This window comes from Pelobates fuscus, chromosome 11 (genome assembly GCF_036172605.1).
Source record: "Pelobates fuscus isolate aPelFus1 chromosome 11, aPelFus1.pri, whole genome shotgun sequence".
Lineage (NCBI taxonomy): Eukaryota > Metazoa > Chordata > Amphibia > Anura > Pelobatidae > Pelobates > Pelobates fuscus.
This window is the reverse complement of record NC_086327.1, coordinates 100,905,485-100,918,993: the sequence shown is the minus strand read 5'-3', so window position 1 is coordinate 100,918,993 and position 13,509 is coordinate 100,905,485. Positions and strand designations below refer to the sequence as shown.

Sequence of the window (13,509 nt, the reverse complement as noted above, 5' to 3'; positions counted from 1 at the left end):
CCTCCCGAGATCAGGTTCTGGATCCGCCACTGGGTCAAGGTTAAATAGGGCCCTTGAATGAGGCACAAGGACAGGCCCAAGTTACCAGACGCTAAGGAGCACATAAATGGCTGCTGACTAGTGCCTGGTAGAACTGTCCAGCAATAAAATCAGTCCATACAGCCATGCCTCCCTCCCCCCCCCCCCCCCAAGCATCCACTGCGGCAGTGCAACGGAGCATCATTTGTTCGCTCCCGTCTATTGCCCTGTACATGGGGACAAGTGGGTGGGAACATTGGAGGAAGTGGGCTTAGATGGGGAATAATGGGCCGCCAGACAGCCAGTGGCAGTGAAGTTGCCAGAAACACACAAAATGCAAAGTGATATAAGCAATGAAGGTAAGAGGCTCAATGGGATATCGCAGTATGTGTTTCAGATAATGTGTGTTTCAGATGATGTGTATTAGTCTGCTTCAGTCAGTGTATTTGTTTATGTAAATCTGCATGGGTCTGTGTGTGTGTGTGTTTCTGTATAGGTTAGTGTGTTTGTATGTGAGTGTCTGCATGGGTCAGTGTGCGTGTGTGTCTCTGCATGGAGATCAGTGTGTGTATCTGCATGGGTCAGTGTGTGTCTGTATGGCTCATTGTGTGTGTGTGTGTGTATGTATGTGTGTGTCTGCATGGGTTAGTGTGTGTCTGTATGGGTAAGTCTGTGTCTTTATGGGTCAGTGTGTCTGTCTCTTTTTGGATCAGTGTGTGTCTACATGGGTCAGTGTGTGTGTTTGTTTGTTTGTGTGTGTATGCATCAGTCTACATGGGTGAGTGTATGTGTGTCAGTCTGCATGCATCAGTGTGTGTGTGTGTGTCAGTCTGCATGAGTATGTGGAGCGAATGGAGCTGCAACATATTTTTTTGCCTAGGGCAGAACTATCATTGCACCAGTCCTGAGTCCCTGTCAGCCAACCTCACTACCCACTGCTAACCCTTTCCCTGCCAGTCCATTAGCCAATCTCACTAACCACTATTAACCCCTTCCTTGCCAGTCTCTGTCAGCCAACCTCACTTCCTCTGTAGCCCCTTTTAATCAACCTCCCGAGATAGATAGAGATATAAATAGTGAGATAACGAGAGAGAGAAAACAGAAAGCTTTGTAGGTATTTATGAGTTTGAGATAGCACCTCCTCGTCCCGGGAGCCCAGGAATCCCAGAGAAGGTCTCTAGCCGATTGCAATAATGCCTCGACATTCCAGGCACCCCTGAAAGAGTCCAGGCCACCAGGAGTAGGTGGCCGTCTCCCACTAGGGGATGAGGGTTGCCCCGGGAGTTCGAGAGGAGCATTCGAGAGGACGGTAAAAGAAGAGGATCCTTACAGGAGAGATCCAGGAGCTCCCGAAACCAGGCTTGACTCTGCCATAGCGGAGTCAGCAACACCAAGGACACACGCTGACGTCGAATTTGTAGCAATACCCTGGGAATCATAGCGAATGGAGGAAACGCATAAGCTCCCTGCGAAGGTACAAATACTATTTCTGGTTAAAGAAATGTATGGGTGGATTGGCGCTATTAAAAATGATGTCTAAGGATAAACAGCAACAACCCCCAAGTGCCAAACAAATCACCCAAAGGCACTATACAAATACAATAAGTGATAAAAAACAAAACAGGAGGGGGGTCACTCACGATCCCCGTATTGGGTCACTCACGATCTCCAAAGCCTATTGTAGCAGGCTTATACTGTAACAGCTCCTCATAAAGTCATGCAGACTATGTTTTTCAGTGTATTCAGCTCTTCGAATTTTCCCCGATCACACCAAAAGCTCCATTAGCCAAGTGGATACGAATAAAGGGATTTATTACATAAAATAACAATATAACAAAGTATTCTAAGAAGTAGTATAAAAATATAAAAATACAGGGCACCCTGCGAAGGCCACACCTGGAGAAAAGCGTCCACCTCTGTTCACGCCGGATCCGGGAGCAAACTGAAGTATCTCTGGGTCTGGTGATTCGTCCTGGAGGCGAATAGGTCCAAGGTAAACGGGCCCCTCTGATACTCGAGTTCGAGGAAGATGGATCGCATGAGTTTCCAGTCGCTGGCGTCCCTCCAATGTCTGGAGAACCAGTCCGCCGTCAGATTCGACCGGAAGATATTCCGCTTGTAAGGTGATGTTGCTTTTGAAACAGAACCTGTAAATCTCCTTTGTCACCTCCGATAGTGCTCGAGACCGAGCGCCCCCCAAGCGGTTGATGTACTGCACCGCTGAGACATTGTCCATCCGAAGGAGGACGCAGCAGTCCGACAGGTGGTTGACACACATATATGTACATACACACAGATAAAAACACTGCCACACATGCAGACACATGGATTCAAACACTGACATACATACACACACTGAGACATATAGATACACAGACACCCAGATACAGCATGACACATACATAGATACACACACTGTATGGCTGTGTAGATGGACACACTGACACACACAAATACACAGACATAAAGATACAGACTGATACATCCAGACTTACAAGACACACAAACACTGCCATATACGCAGACACACAGACATACAGTTGCACAGACAAATTGATACACCCACTGACACACATGCAGAAACATACACATACAGGCACACAGATGCACACACTGACACATGCAGATACACTCACATACAAAAACAGACACACAGATTGACACACATGCAAATACACAGATATACAGATGCAAACACTGACACACGTACAATTATACACACTGACACACATACATATACAAACAATGACACATACACAGACATAACAATACACGCACTGACACACGCGGAGATACAGACACACACATACACACACTGAGACATAAAGATACACAAACACATAGATACACAAACACATAAATACACACACTGACACATACACAGAAACACAAACCTACAGATACACAGAGTCACACACATACAGATGAACAAGACACACAAATATAAACGATGACACACACACAGATACATAGACTTACAGATATACAGGCATATGGATAAAGATACAAAGAATTACACACACAGAGATACACAGACATACAGATACACACACTGGCACACATTCAGATACACTGACACACATACAGATACAGGCACAAAGATACTGCCAGGATACACTAATATGCCCAGCACGCATAACTTAAGTAAAAATAATACAGAGTATACGTGAAGGGTTAGGTAATCCAAAGGTCAAGGAATACAGAAGTCAGAATAGTCAGGAAGCAAGCCAAAGTCCAAGGGATACAGAAATCAGAATAGTCAGTAAAAAAGTAAAGGTCAAAATACACAAGAATTGATATCAGAAACGCACTCTCGGATAACCAGAATGGAAACCACGACAGGGCACAGAGAAATGGACAAAAGGTTTAAATAGCGTAAGGTGTTCCTTGATTGGCTGCAGAGGAGCATGTGAAAATGGAACGTGTGTGTGTGATCTTAACAGTGGTTAGGCACTAAAATGGTTAATTAAGAACCTTAAAAGGTTCTTACTTGCAGCGGCCGGTGTCTCTAATGTTTACAGACCTGGCCGCTGTATGAGGGAAGGAGTGCCTATTAGTGAGGCCAGCAGGCGACGCAGGATGAGGGGAGTAATCGTGGCATTCCCATTGCCACATGGGAATGCTGCCGAATTATTAAATGTGTTTGCATCCTAATATTAGAGAGAGGCTGACATTTCAAGTTACACACATTTGTAGCACAGATGTATTAGCCACAAATAAATACAGGCACTTCCCAGCCATTTCAGAAAAAATACTAATTTCTAAACCCCATAGATACTTATTAACCCTTAACAGGGAACACATGGGATGGGCGGCAGCACTGTATCATGGATGTGTGATACAAAAGCAAATACACCAAAATTAGTCATGCGCTCAAAATTGTAGATTATACTAGCTTTAGTGTAACTATAATCTTAATTTTATTAATGACAGGAGACGAATATTTGCTTAAGTCTCTCTTTACTTGAACTCCACAGCAGCACATTAACATAGAGAGATAAACACCAAAGCACCAAAGACAAAAACATAAGGTATCTATATAAGGCTCCTCCTAAGCCACCATTTCCTCTTTCATGCTGCGACAACGTAACGTACACAACAATGACAATAACTAAATAAAGGAAAAATATAACGTAACAATGAATGCCATCTGGAAAAACTTGGGATAACGGATGATCTTGATCTTCATCCTGCCAAACAGCCGATTCTATGAACTGAAGTCGAACCATTAAACTGAAACGAAATAAACAGTCGAAAAACACCGATTAGTGAACGAAATGTACTGATAAAACATAAATCCCACGATCCAGTACTGATAGAATAAAAGACATGAAATCCATCACTAATTACCGTCAATACAATATAACAGACACTTCTGTTATCCGGGGGAATCCGGTCTTGCCGTAAGATCCGTATTATCTCCTTCCGAATGGTCGCTATCTTTGCTAAGGGCAGGCGAAGAACACATTCTTTCGCATCGACCTCGAAACCCAAGAATTCCACCGTCTGGGAAGGCTCCAACGCCGATTTCTTCAGATTGACCACGAACCCCAGGTGTTCCAGTAAGGAGATCGCAGAGCGAGTTTGATATCTGAGTCTTAAGGGGTCCTCGCAAAAGATCAGCAAGTCGTCCAGATATATTATGCAGCGGACACCCTCCGACCTGAATCGGGCGACCACCGGCTTTAGGAGCTTGGTGAAGCACCAAGGAGCCGAGCTGAGGCCGAAGGGGAGGCATGTAAATTGGCATGGAATGCCCTTCCATCGGAAGCGAAGGAATCTGTCACAGTCCTCGTCCACCGGGACGGAGAGGTAGGCGTCCTTCAGGTCCAGTCTCGTGAACCAGTCTCCCGGCCGGAGAAGGTCCCGCAGAAGATGAATGCCCTCCATCTTGAAGTGGTTGTAGACCACGAAGGCGTTCAATTCTCGTAAATTGATCACTGGGCGGAACTCCCCGGACTTTTTCTTCACTAGGAAAATCGAGCTGAAGAAACCCCCCAAATCCGGGGCTCTTTGAACCGCGCCTTTGGCGAACAGTGCCCGAACTTCCGTATCTATCAAGGACTGTTGTTCCCTTGCGATGATGGGGACCCTTAGGGGTCCAACCTGTGTTGGAGGGGAATGGAAATCTATGACATAACCCAGTACCGTCTGAAGGACCCATACATCTGAAGACACCTCCCGCCACCTGTCTCTGCAGTGAAACAGTCTGCCCCCATGCAAAGTAGGGTGCACTCACCTGCAGGAAATCTCGCTTGTCCTCTGGTGCGGTATGCACAACCTCTATCTGTCCTCTGAGCGTAGGGGGTTCTGGAGTGGTACGACGGAAAGAAGGACGGACCACGGGATCTGTGGCAGCCTGAGGACCAGCCGCGGCTGGAGACACGACCCCGCTGTCGTCCAGCCCGTCCAAAAACCCAGGATGTTTGTGGCCGAAAAACCTTCTTAATGGAAGATTGAGCTTTATCCAGGGAGGTAAACAGGTTGACGTGCTTCTGTAGCTCCTTAACCCCTTAAGGACACATGACATGTGTGACATGTCGTGATTCCCTTTTATTCCAGAAGTTTGGTCCTTAAGGGGTTAATGAAGGGTTCCCCGAACAGTAGTCCCTTAGCCATGGGGCCCAATTCTTTGGAGCCCAGTTCCGATAGTTTATTGTCCATACGGAACAGAGACGTCTTCCTGCGCTCAGTGCAGAGGGTCACATAGGCATTGCCTAGTAGGCAAATGGAACGTAGTGCCCAGTCCCGCATGGTGGCCGGATCCAGGCTCGTACCTTCTGTGTAGGCCTCGTCTGCTAAGGCCAACATCCTGCATAAGGGTCCCAGCACGTCCAGCTGCTTATCTTGTGCTGACCGGAGGCTACGCTCCACCCCCTTCTTGGGGTCCCGACCCATACAGGTCAAATACGCGGCCACCAATGGGTCAAACTCCGGGGTCGCTGCCACCTTGTCCGGCAGGACGGGCCTGGGGCATTCCGCCCTCAGTTTCTTGCGGGCCTCCCCTTCAAGCGGTCTGCGGACCCAGTAATGCACGAACTGTGCCAAGTGGTCAGGCAACGACCATTCTGAGGACCTGGGGTGTCAGATAGACCGAGGGTCAAACAGGGGTTCTCCCGTAGCATCCAGAAAGGTGTCGTCTCCCGGCACCGCCGAGGGGGCCTCTGTCCCTGGCGCGTCTTCGTCCTCCCAGCGCCAACTGGGGCTATCCCCACGGTCCTTGTCCCGATCTCCATCTTCATCTGAAGGGGACTGGTCTGCCCGCCACTCATCCAACACGGCCATAGTAGGGGGGGTAAGGAGGCCTCCTCCCCTGCGCCCGATATATGACGGCGCCTGGCCGGCGAGGTTGATAACCTCGAACCATGTCGCTTCGCCGGAGCCTTGCCCTGCCGGGAGCGTGGTTCAGGACCTTCACCCTTCCAATAGCGCATTTATGCACTTGCCTGCTATCTTTCCTGAGAGTCTGACTCAGCTGAGTCGTCTGCCAAAAGGGGGGTTCCTTTCGCACCCCTGTCAGTATGAGGTTGAGGCAGAGCCCTCGCCAGGGCTTTCTCCACAGAGGCGGCCACTGCCGCATTAATCAATGCCTGCAAGTTTTGCTCCTGTGCAGCGGCTTCCATGACGCCTGAGATACGGTACGTGATACCTAAGGAGACAGAGAACAGGTATCAGTAGCAGGCAGTAGGGGCAACACCCCTAGTATGGCAGAGGCAAGTATTAACGCATGCAGGCTCAACAAATCTTGTTCCAGGGGAAGGAGCAGTCAGGTCAATAGCATGCGTAATATGGCACAGACAAAGCAGGCCAATCACGGGGCACTGACAAAGCAGGCCAATCAAGGGGCACAGACAAAGCAGGCCAATCATAAGGGCACAGACAAAGCAGGCCAATACATGGGCATGGGCAGTACCGGCCCAGTGGTATGCAAAGCAGGAGCGGAGGTCTCTGTGGCAGACATGCAGGTATATCTTGACATGCAGTGCGTGTAGGGCAGAGGTGCAACCGGGTGTAATGACAGCACAGTGATGTTAAGCGGGTCCCATGCAGGAAGCTTGTAGTGGAACGACTATAGCCACTTATATCCCAGGGGACATGCAGTAAGGGCGACCACAGCAAAGGCATGCAAATTTATAACATGCATTAAAGAAACAGGCTGCAGGCAGGGGCATAGAACCCTAAACATGCCCAGAGGAAACCAGAAAAACCCAGTAGACAAGACCCCCAAACAGGTGGGCTGAACAGTAAGCCCAACATTAAATAAAGTAAATTAAAATAAATAAATTAATGTGATATTCAATTCCTTTAACCTTTTTAATCACCACAGTAGTAAAAAGTAGAAATGATTAGATGTTCCTACATAAAATAAACAAAATTGGGTACTGCGCCCTTAAGGGATAAACAGTATGTGCGGCAGAGACTGAGCCGCAAGCCGCGCACCCCCGTGGTCGGTCACGGGGAGGAAGGGCGCCCAGCAGCGGAGGCACCCGCGGAAACAAAACCAAACACCCTGCTCCGTCCCCACGCCGCTCGGGAAGCAGTAACAAGCGAGCGGGGACGGGGGCAGGGCAGGGAGGCAATGATAGGATTCCCGCTCGGCGGACGAAGCCGGCAGGCGGGAATCAGTACGAGAAACTCCGCCGGTCCCGACGGCGGCACGGGAAGCGGTCGAAAAAAATGCTTCTCGGCGACCGCAGAAGGAAAAAAACAAACAAACCCCAAAACAAGGGGAAAGCAAAAAAGGGAGGTCAAGGAAAAGAAAATACAGCAATAACACCAAAAAACTGATAATCCAAGGCCAAAGCCCAATTACATAGGAAACATAAGAGAAAAACAAAATATAAATAATAATAACAAACCCACAGCCACGCATGTAAAACAGGAGGCAGTGGTACTCTGCGGAGCAGCAAAGAAAGAGGAAATGGTGGCTTAGGAGGAGCCTTATATAGATACCTTATGTTTTTGTCTTTGGTGTTTATCTCTCTATGTTAATGTGTTAATCTCACCTGCCACATCATGGCCAACCCCTTTTTTGGGTCCTGCACTAACAATTAACCTTGCTTCCTCCATCTTCAGGTAAAAAAAAAATCTCTACTGAGATAGAGAGGGTTATTTTTCTAAACCAACAATTCAGGAAGTAAGGTGAATTGTTAGTCTAGGACCCACCAAAGAGGTTTGCATTGACGTAGCAGGTGGGCTTACATCTAATGGCTATTGGAGTGAAACAAAAAACCTCCATGTGTTTAAAAATGCATAGGGATTTGTGATTGTGAGCAGATAACTCTTTTCTGAGGGTGACCAAGTGTGGAACTACCGACAGTAAAGCTGGTGCAAACGCACCAGGCTACCAGTGCCTAAGCTAGTTGACAGGCATCGTCGGGCTCTTCCTGGCCGTGCTAGCAATGTCAGTAGTCCTGTCATGCAATAGAAGGAAGGAAAAGATGCAGGCAGTTTCACTGGGGCCTGGGGGAGACATTTAAAGTGTGCACCATAGGAGGGAGAGATGAACCCAAAGGATCCAATGTATGGATCTTTGCATGTGTGTCAGTGTTTGTGGATCTGTGCATGTGTGTGTCAATGTTTGTGAATCTGTTTGTGGATCTGTGTATGGTTGTCAGTGTTTGTGGGTCTGTGCATGTGTGTGGCAATGTTTGTATATCTGTGTGTATCTGTCAGTGTTTGTGGATTTGTGCATGTGTGTGTCAGTGGTTGTGAATCTGTTTGTGGATCTGTGCATGGTTGTCAGTGTTTGTGGGTCTGTGCATGTTTGTAAATGTTTGTATATCTATGTGTATCTGTGCATGTGTGTTAGTGATTGTAGATTTGTGCATGTGCGTGTCAGTGTTTGTGGATCTGTACATCTGTGTGTGTCAATGGATCTATGCATATGTTTCACAGACATACACACTCCATACAAAACATACCTACATCCACACACAAACACTGCACACAAATACAACCTTGCAAGGATGGCCAAATAATAAATCCACAGCTATCAATGCATTGTGGGAGGGATACAGCAGATTCTCTATACGGGCGCATTAGACTATTTTGTGCACCAGGACTCACTCTTTATTACTTACACCACTGGCTAGGACATACATAGAATGATGTGTTGATGTATAATCGAGTGTATATAGAATATAGAATGCACACTGTGAAGGACTTTTATGCAATTGCCTATATGCTTCAGTTTAATTCTCTCCCTGCTATTTTAATGTCTATATTGTTGGGTTCCAAATGTCAAGAAGGAATGTATTCGTGTACAGAACGGGACCACACACCCTGGGTAGCAAGTAGCAATTAGAACACAGAGAAAACCGCAACTTAACTGCTACTAGGTGTCGGCCATTCGGCATACGAACACGTGGCGAGAACAAAGGATGGTGGCCATCTTAGAACTCACGAACGCGGTCAGCGGGACTTATGCAGGGATTGCCTGGAACTAATTTTGGCACGGCAACCATGCGAACGCCCGGTCCCCACAGAAGTCCTGGATGAATACGTTCCCCTCCACGAATCAAACTGGCGTTCGGTAGATAGAATCTACCGAATGAGGGGAACATTCACAGGTAACCAGCTGAACCATACGAACTGTAGTTTTCGTGTAGTTGGATGCGAACGGAGACCAGCTCTTGCTACTGATTCTATGGAACTGTAACCCGGATACCCCCACATGGCAAGCCGGTCAAACTTCCACACGATGCGACACGGAAACTACCAAACGGAAATTCGTGAGATTTGGATATGTGACTACCAGTATCCTCAGCTATCCAGGGATGTTATAAGTATAATTGTATGTCTTATAGAAAGTATGTTTCTGAAATTGTTATAAATTGTAATGTTTCTGGCCAGCAGATAATTGAGCTTTGTGTATTGTAGAAACTCAATTATCTCGCCTGGCCCAGAGCAGGAGTTTTGTGTTGCATAAATTGTGAGTTCTGTGTGCCAGTAAATCAGTCTTGTTCCAGCATTAAGCTTTGGCTCATGTGTGGATTATTCGGTGATTCCAGGGATATTTCTACTCGTGGAATATTGGGTGATTTTCTTTATTGGGAAGAAGGGAATGCTTGACGGGGATATTTTCTACTACCGTCACACACACCATAACAATCTCAAAAAAATATTTTTAATTTTATTATGTACAAAAAAGTACCAGAATGAAAACATATAAGAAAAAATGAATATAAACAAAGTAACAGAAGTAACGGCACATACAATCAAATAATAGTCAGTCTAATTTACCAAGAAAGATGGGTTACTCATATTATAAACCTTTCAGCTTATTTATCCAGCTCTGAATGTGAATGCTCTTTGAATTGGTCTTCTTATTAAACCATTTTAATCCTCCTTCCATTCTACACTGGAATAAAATTTGACTCTTCAGGTTTATCGAGCTTATTGAGATCTTTTGATTTCCAGTGTCGTGCTATACAGAGTTTTGTGGCAACAAAAAAATGGGTTGTGGTTAATGCATTTTTTGAGGATAAGACAGGCCATTTTAAATGCAAAATCCCTATTTACGGTTTTTGTTCTATCCTAAATCTACCCAATGTCTAAAGTTTGTCAAATGTGATATCCCAAAGACTAGCCGCTATTTTGCAACCCCACCACCACATATGGAGATTATCACCACACTCTTTGTTACATCTCCAGCATTTACAATTGGAATTGTGTTGCAAATTTTTGAGAATAACTCTTAAAATATTTCAGATAATGTTCATCTGATTTTATCTTAAAAGCTGTTCTGGATAAATTTTTACTCAAGGAAAAAACTTGCTGAAGCTCTTATTTAAAGGTTTTTCAATACAGTCAGCAAGCTATGCCTTTCCATGGCATGTGAGGCTGCCAGTCTGTAGTAGGCCAGATGGGAATAAGAGAATGTTCCCAGCCAGCCCAGAGTACACCAGTGCATGGGGGATGAGGGCAAGGGTGAATGAATGCATCCAGTTGGGTGCAAATTCACAAACTATTGATCATTTTAAGTACTATTTGCCCATGGGAGCACTAGCAGCCAGCAGGCAAACAGTTAAAGGGAAACTGCAGTGCCAGGAAAACGGATTGTTTTCCAGGCATGTGAGGCTGCCAGTCTGTAGTAGGCCAGATGGGAATAAGAGAATGTTCCCAGCCAGCCCAGAGTGCACCAGTGCATGGGGGATGAGGGCAAGGGTGAATGAATGCATCCAGTTGGGCGCAAATTCACAAACTATTGATCATTTTAAGTACTATTTGCCCATGGGAGCACTAGCAGCTAGCAGGCAAACAGTTAAAGGGAAACTCCAGTGCCTGGAAAACAATCCGTTTTCCTGGCACTGCAGGTTCCCTCTCCCTCCCACCCCCAATACCCGGTTGCTGAAGGGGTTAAAACCCCTTCAGTAACTTACCTGAGGCAGCGACGATGTCCCACGTCGCTGCTTCTCCCTCCGCGCCGTTCCTCCCTCTGACTGCATCGGCCAGTGGGCGAGACTGATCCCGCCCACTGGCCGGGGAGACCTAATGCGCATGCGGCAATGCCGCGCATGCGCATTAGCGCTTCCCATAGGAAAGCATTGAAAATGCATTTCAATGCTTTCCTATGGGGAAATGAGCGACGCTGGAGGTCCTCACACAGCGTGAGGACATAGCGACGCTCTAGCACAGGTTGCCAGGAACCAGGAACTGCCCTCTAGTGTCTAGTAGACAGCCACTAGAGGTGGAGTTAACCCTGCAAGGTAATTATTGCAGTTTATAAAAAATGGCAATAATTACACTTGCAGGGTTAAGGGTAGTGGGAGTTGGCAACCAGACCACTCCCATGGGCAGAAGTGGTATGGGTGCCTGGAGTGTCCCTTTAAATAACCCTGGGCAATGTGAGTGCTAATAATTTGGCCACATTACATAGTTTCATAGGCTTAAAAGAGACATGTGTCCATACAGTTCAGCCTTTCTCACATCTGTTTTTGATGCTGATCCAAAAGAAGGCAAAAACTCAGTTGTAAGTGTTTTCCAAGTTTGCTGCAAACTGGGTAAAACTTCTTCTCATTTCCAGAATGGCAGTAAGATCTCTCCTTCGATCAAGAAGCTGTTACCCCATCTTTTAAAAATTATATATCTGAATATTATGTTTTTGCAAGTATACAGCCAGTTGCTTTTTAAACATCTGTACAGACTCTGATGAAACCACCTCTTCAGGCAGGACATTTCACATCCTTATTGTTCTTAATGTAAAAAAAAAAAAAAAAAAAAATACCTTCATTTGCCAAATCTTCTAAAAAAAATTAAAACAATAATCAATAATACTTTATTGCAAGCATGGTTTTTAACTTCCCTATGCCTCCACCTGCTATGCAGCAGGTAGTAGCATATATACTAACTTGTGAAAAAATATCGTTTGGGCAGCCCAATGGCAAATAAAAAAGTTATAAGAATATATTTTTTTTAAGAGGCATTTGTTCTATCACGCCCTCACAGTTATAAAGGTGTGGGGAGTAGGCAGAGTTATTAATTTTTAATAGGGGGTGGCTAAAGGATTGTATACCACTAGCAACTTGGGGTAGAAGAAGGGGTGACATACCAGGTAACCCATATACACACAATACCGCAAACAGCCCAAACATACAACCCCCACAAACATCCCACACATATGCATGCATGTACTGCAAACACCGCCACAAACACACTTGCATAACATCACAGACATCCTACACACACAGATAACACACACACAAACAATATATATGTGTTAATTACTGAAAGGTTTAATTAATTAAAACTAGTTGGGGAGAGCTGTTGAACCATGTGAAGATTTTCATTTCTTAGACTTATATGTACAGTGTGTTAATTCTTATCCTAACGCATAGATCAGCGCACAAAATGGGGGATAAACTGTTTTCTCTACTAAGAGTAGTTACTTGATACCAGAACAAGGGATTAAAATCATTGCTAATAAGTCACCTCCATTTTCTTATATTTCAGGTGAGATCAAACTTGGTTCTGAACATCATAAGCTCAGTTGTTGCAGCTATTGCAATTATATTGCTTGGGAACACAGTGTCTTATTACAGATATCCAGACAGGTGTTATTATACATCACCTCATTGTGAAGAGAATGTGGTAAATAAACTCTCTATTTTTTGCTCTTTAAATTAAGGTATTTAAACAAATGGAGGTTTTTTGTTTAACTCCAACGGCCATTAGATGTAAGTCCATCTGCCATATCAAGGCAAACCTCTTAGGTGGCTCCTATACTAACAATTAACCTTGCTTCCTTCAGCTCCTAGTTTAAAAATCTTTCATTTTTTTAACCCCACAGATACCTATTAACCCTTAATAGGGAACACATGGGATGGGCGGCAGCACTGTATCATGAATGTGTGATACAAAAGCAAATACACAAAAATAAGTCCTGCGCTCAAAATCCCACTACTACTGGACGGCATAGTACACATCAGCCCCAATACATACAATAAAAACCAAAGAAAAAAATATACTTTGTAACTATTCCAAATCCCT

General features: G+C 45.4%; 1 long non-coding RNA gene across 1 annotated transcript in view; it reads left to right on the top strand.

Annotated features, from left to right (window-relative positions):
• The window catches only part of LOC134577952 (uncharacterized), a 38,843-nt gene extending 25,803 nt beyond the window's left edge, over window positions 1-13,040 (top strand). Inside the window, exon 3 of the long non-coding RNA XR_010086065.1 lies at window positions 12,973-13,040. This is a non-coding gene — a long non-coding RNA (uncharacterized LOC134577952). The remainder of the gene's footprint in view (window positions 1-12,972) is intronic.
• Window positions 13,041-13,509: the final 469 nt, after the last annotated feature.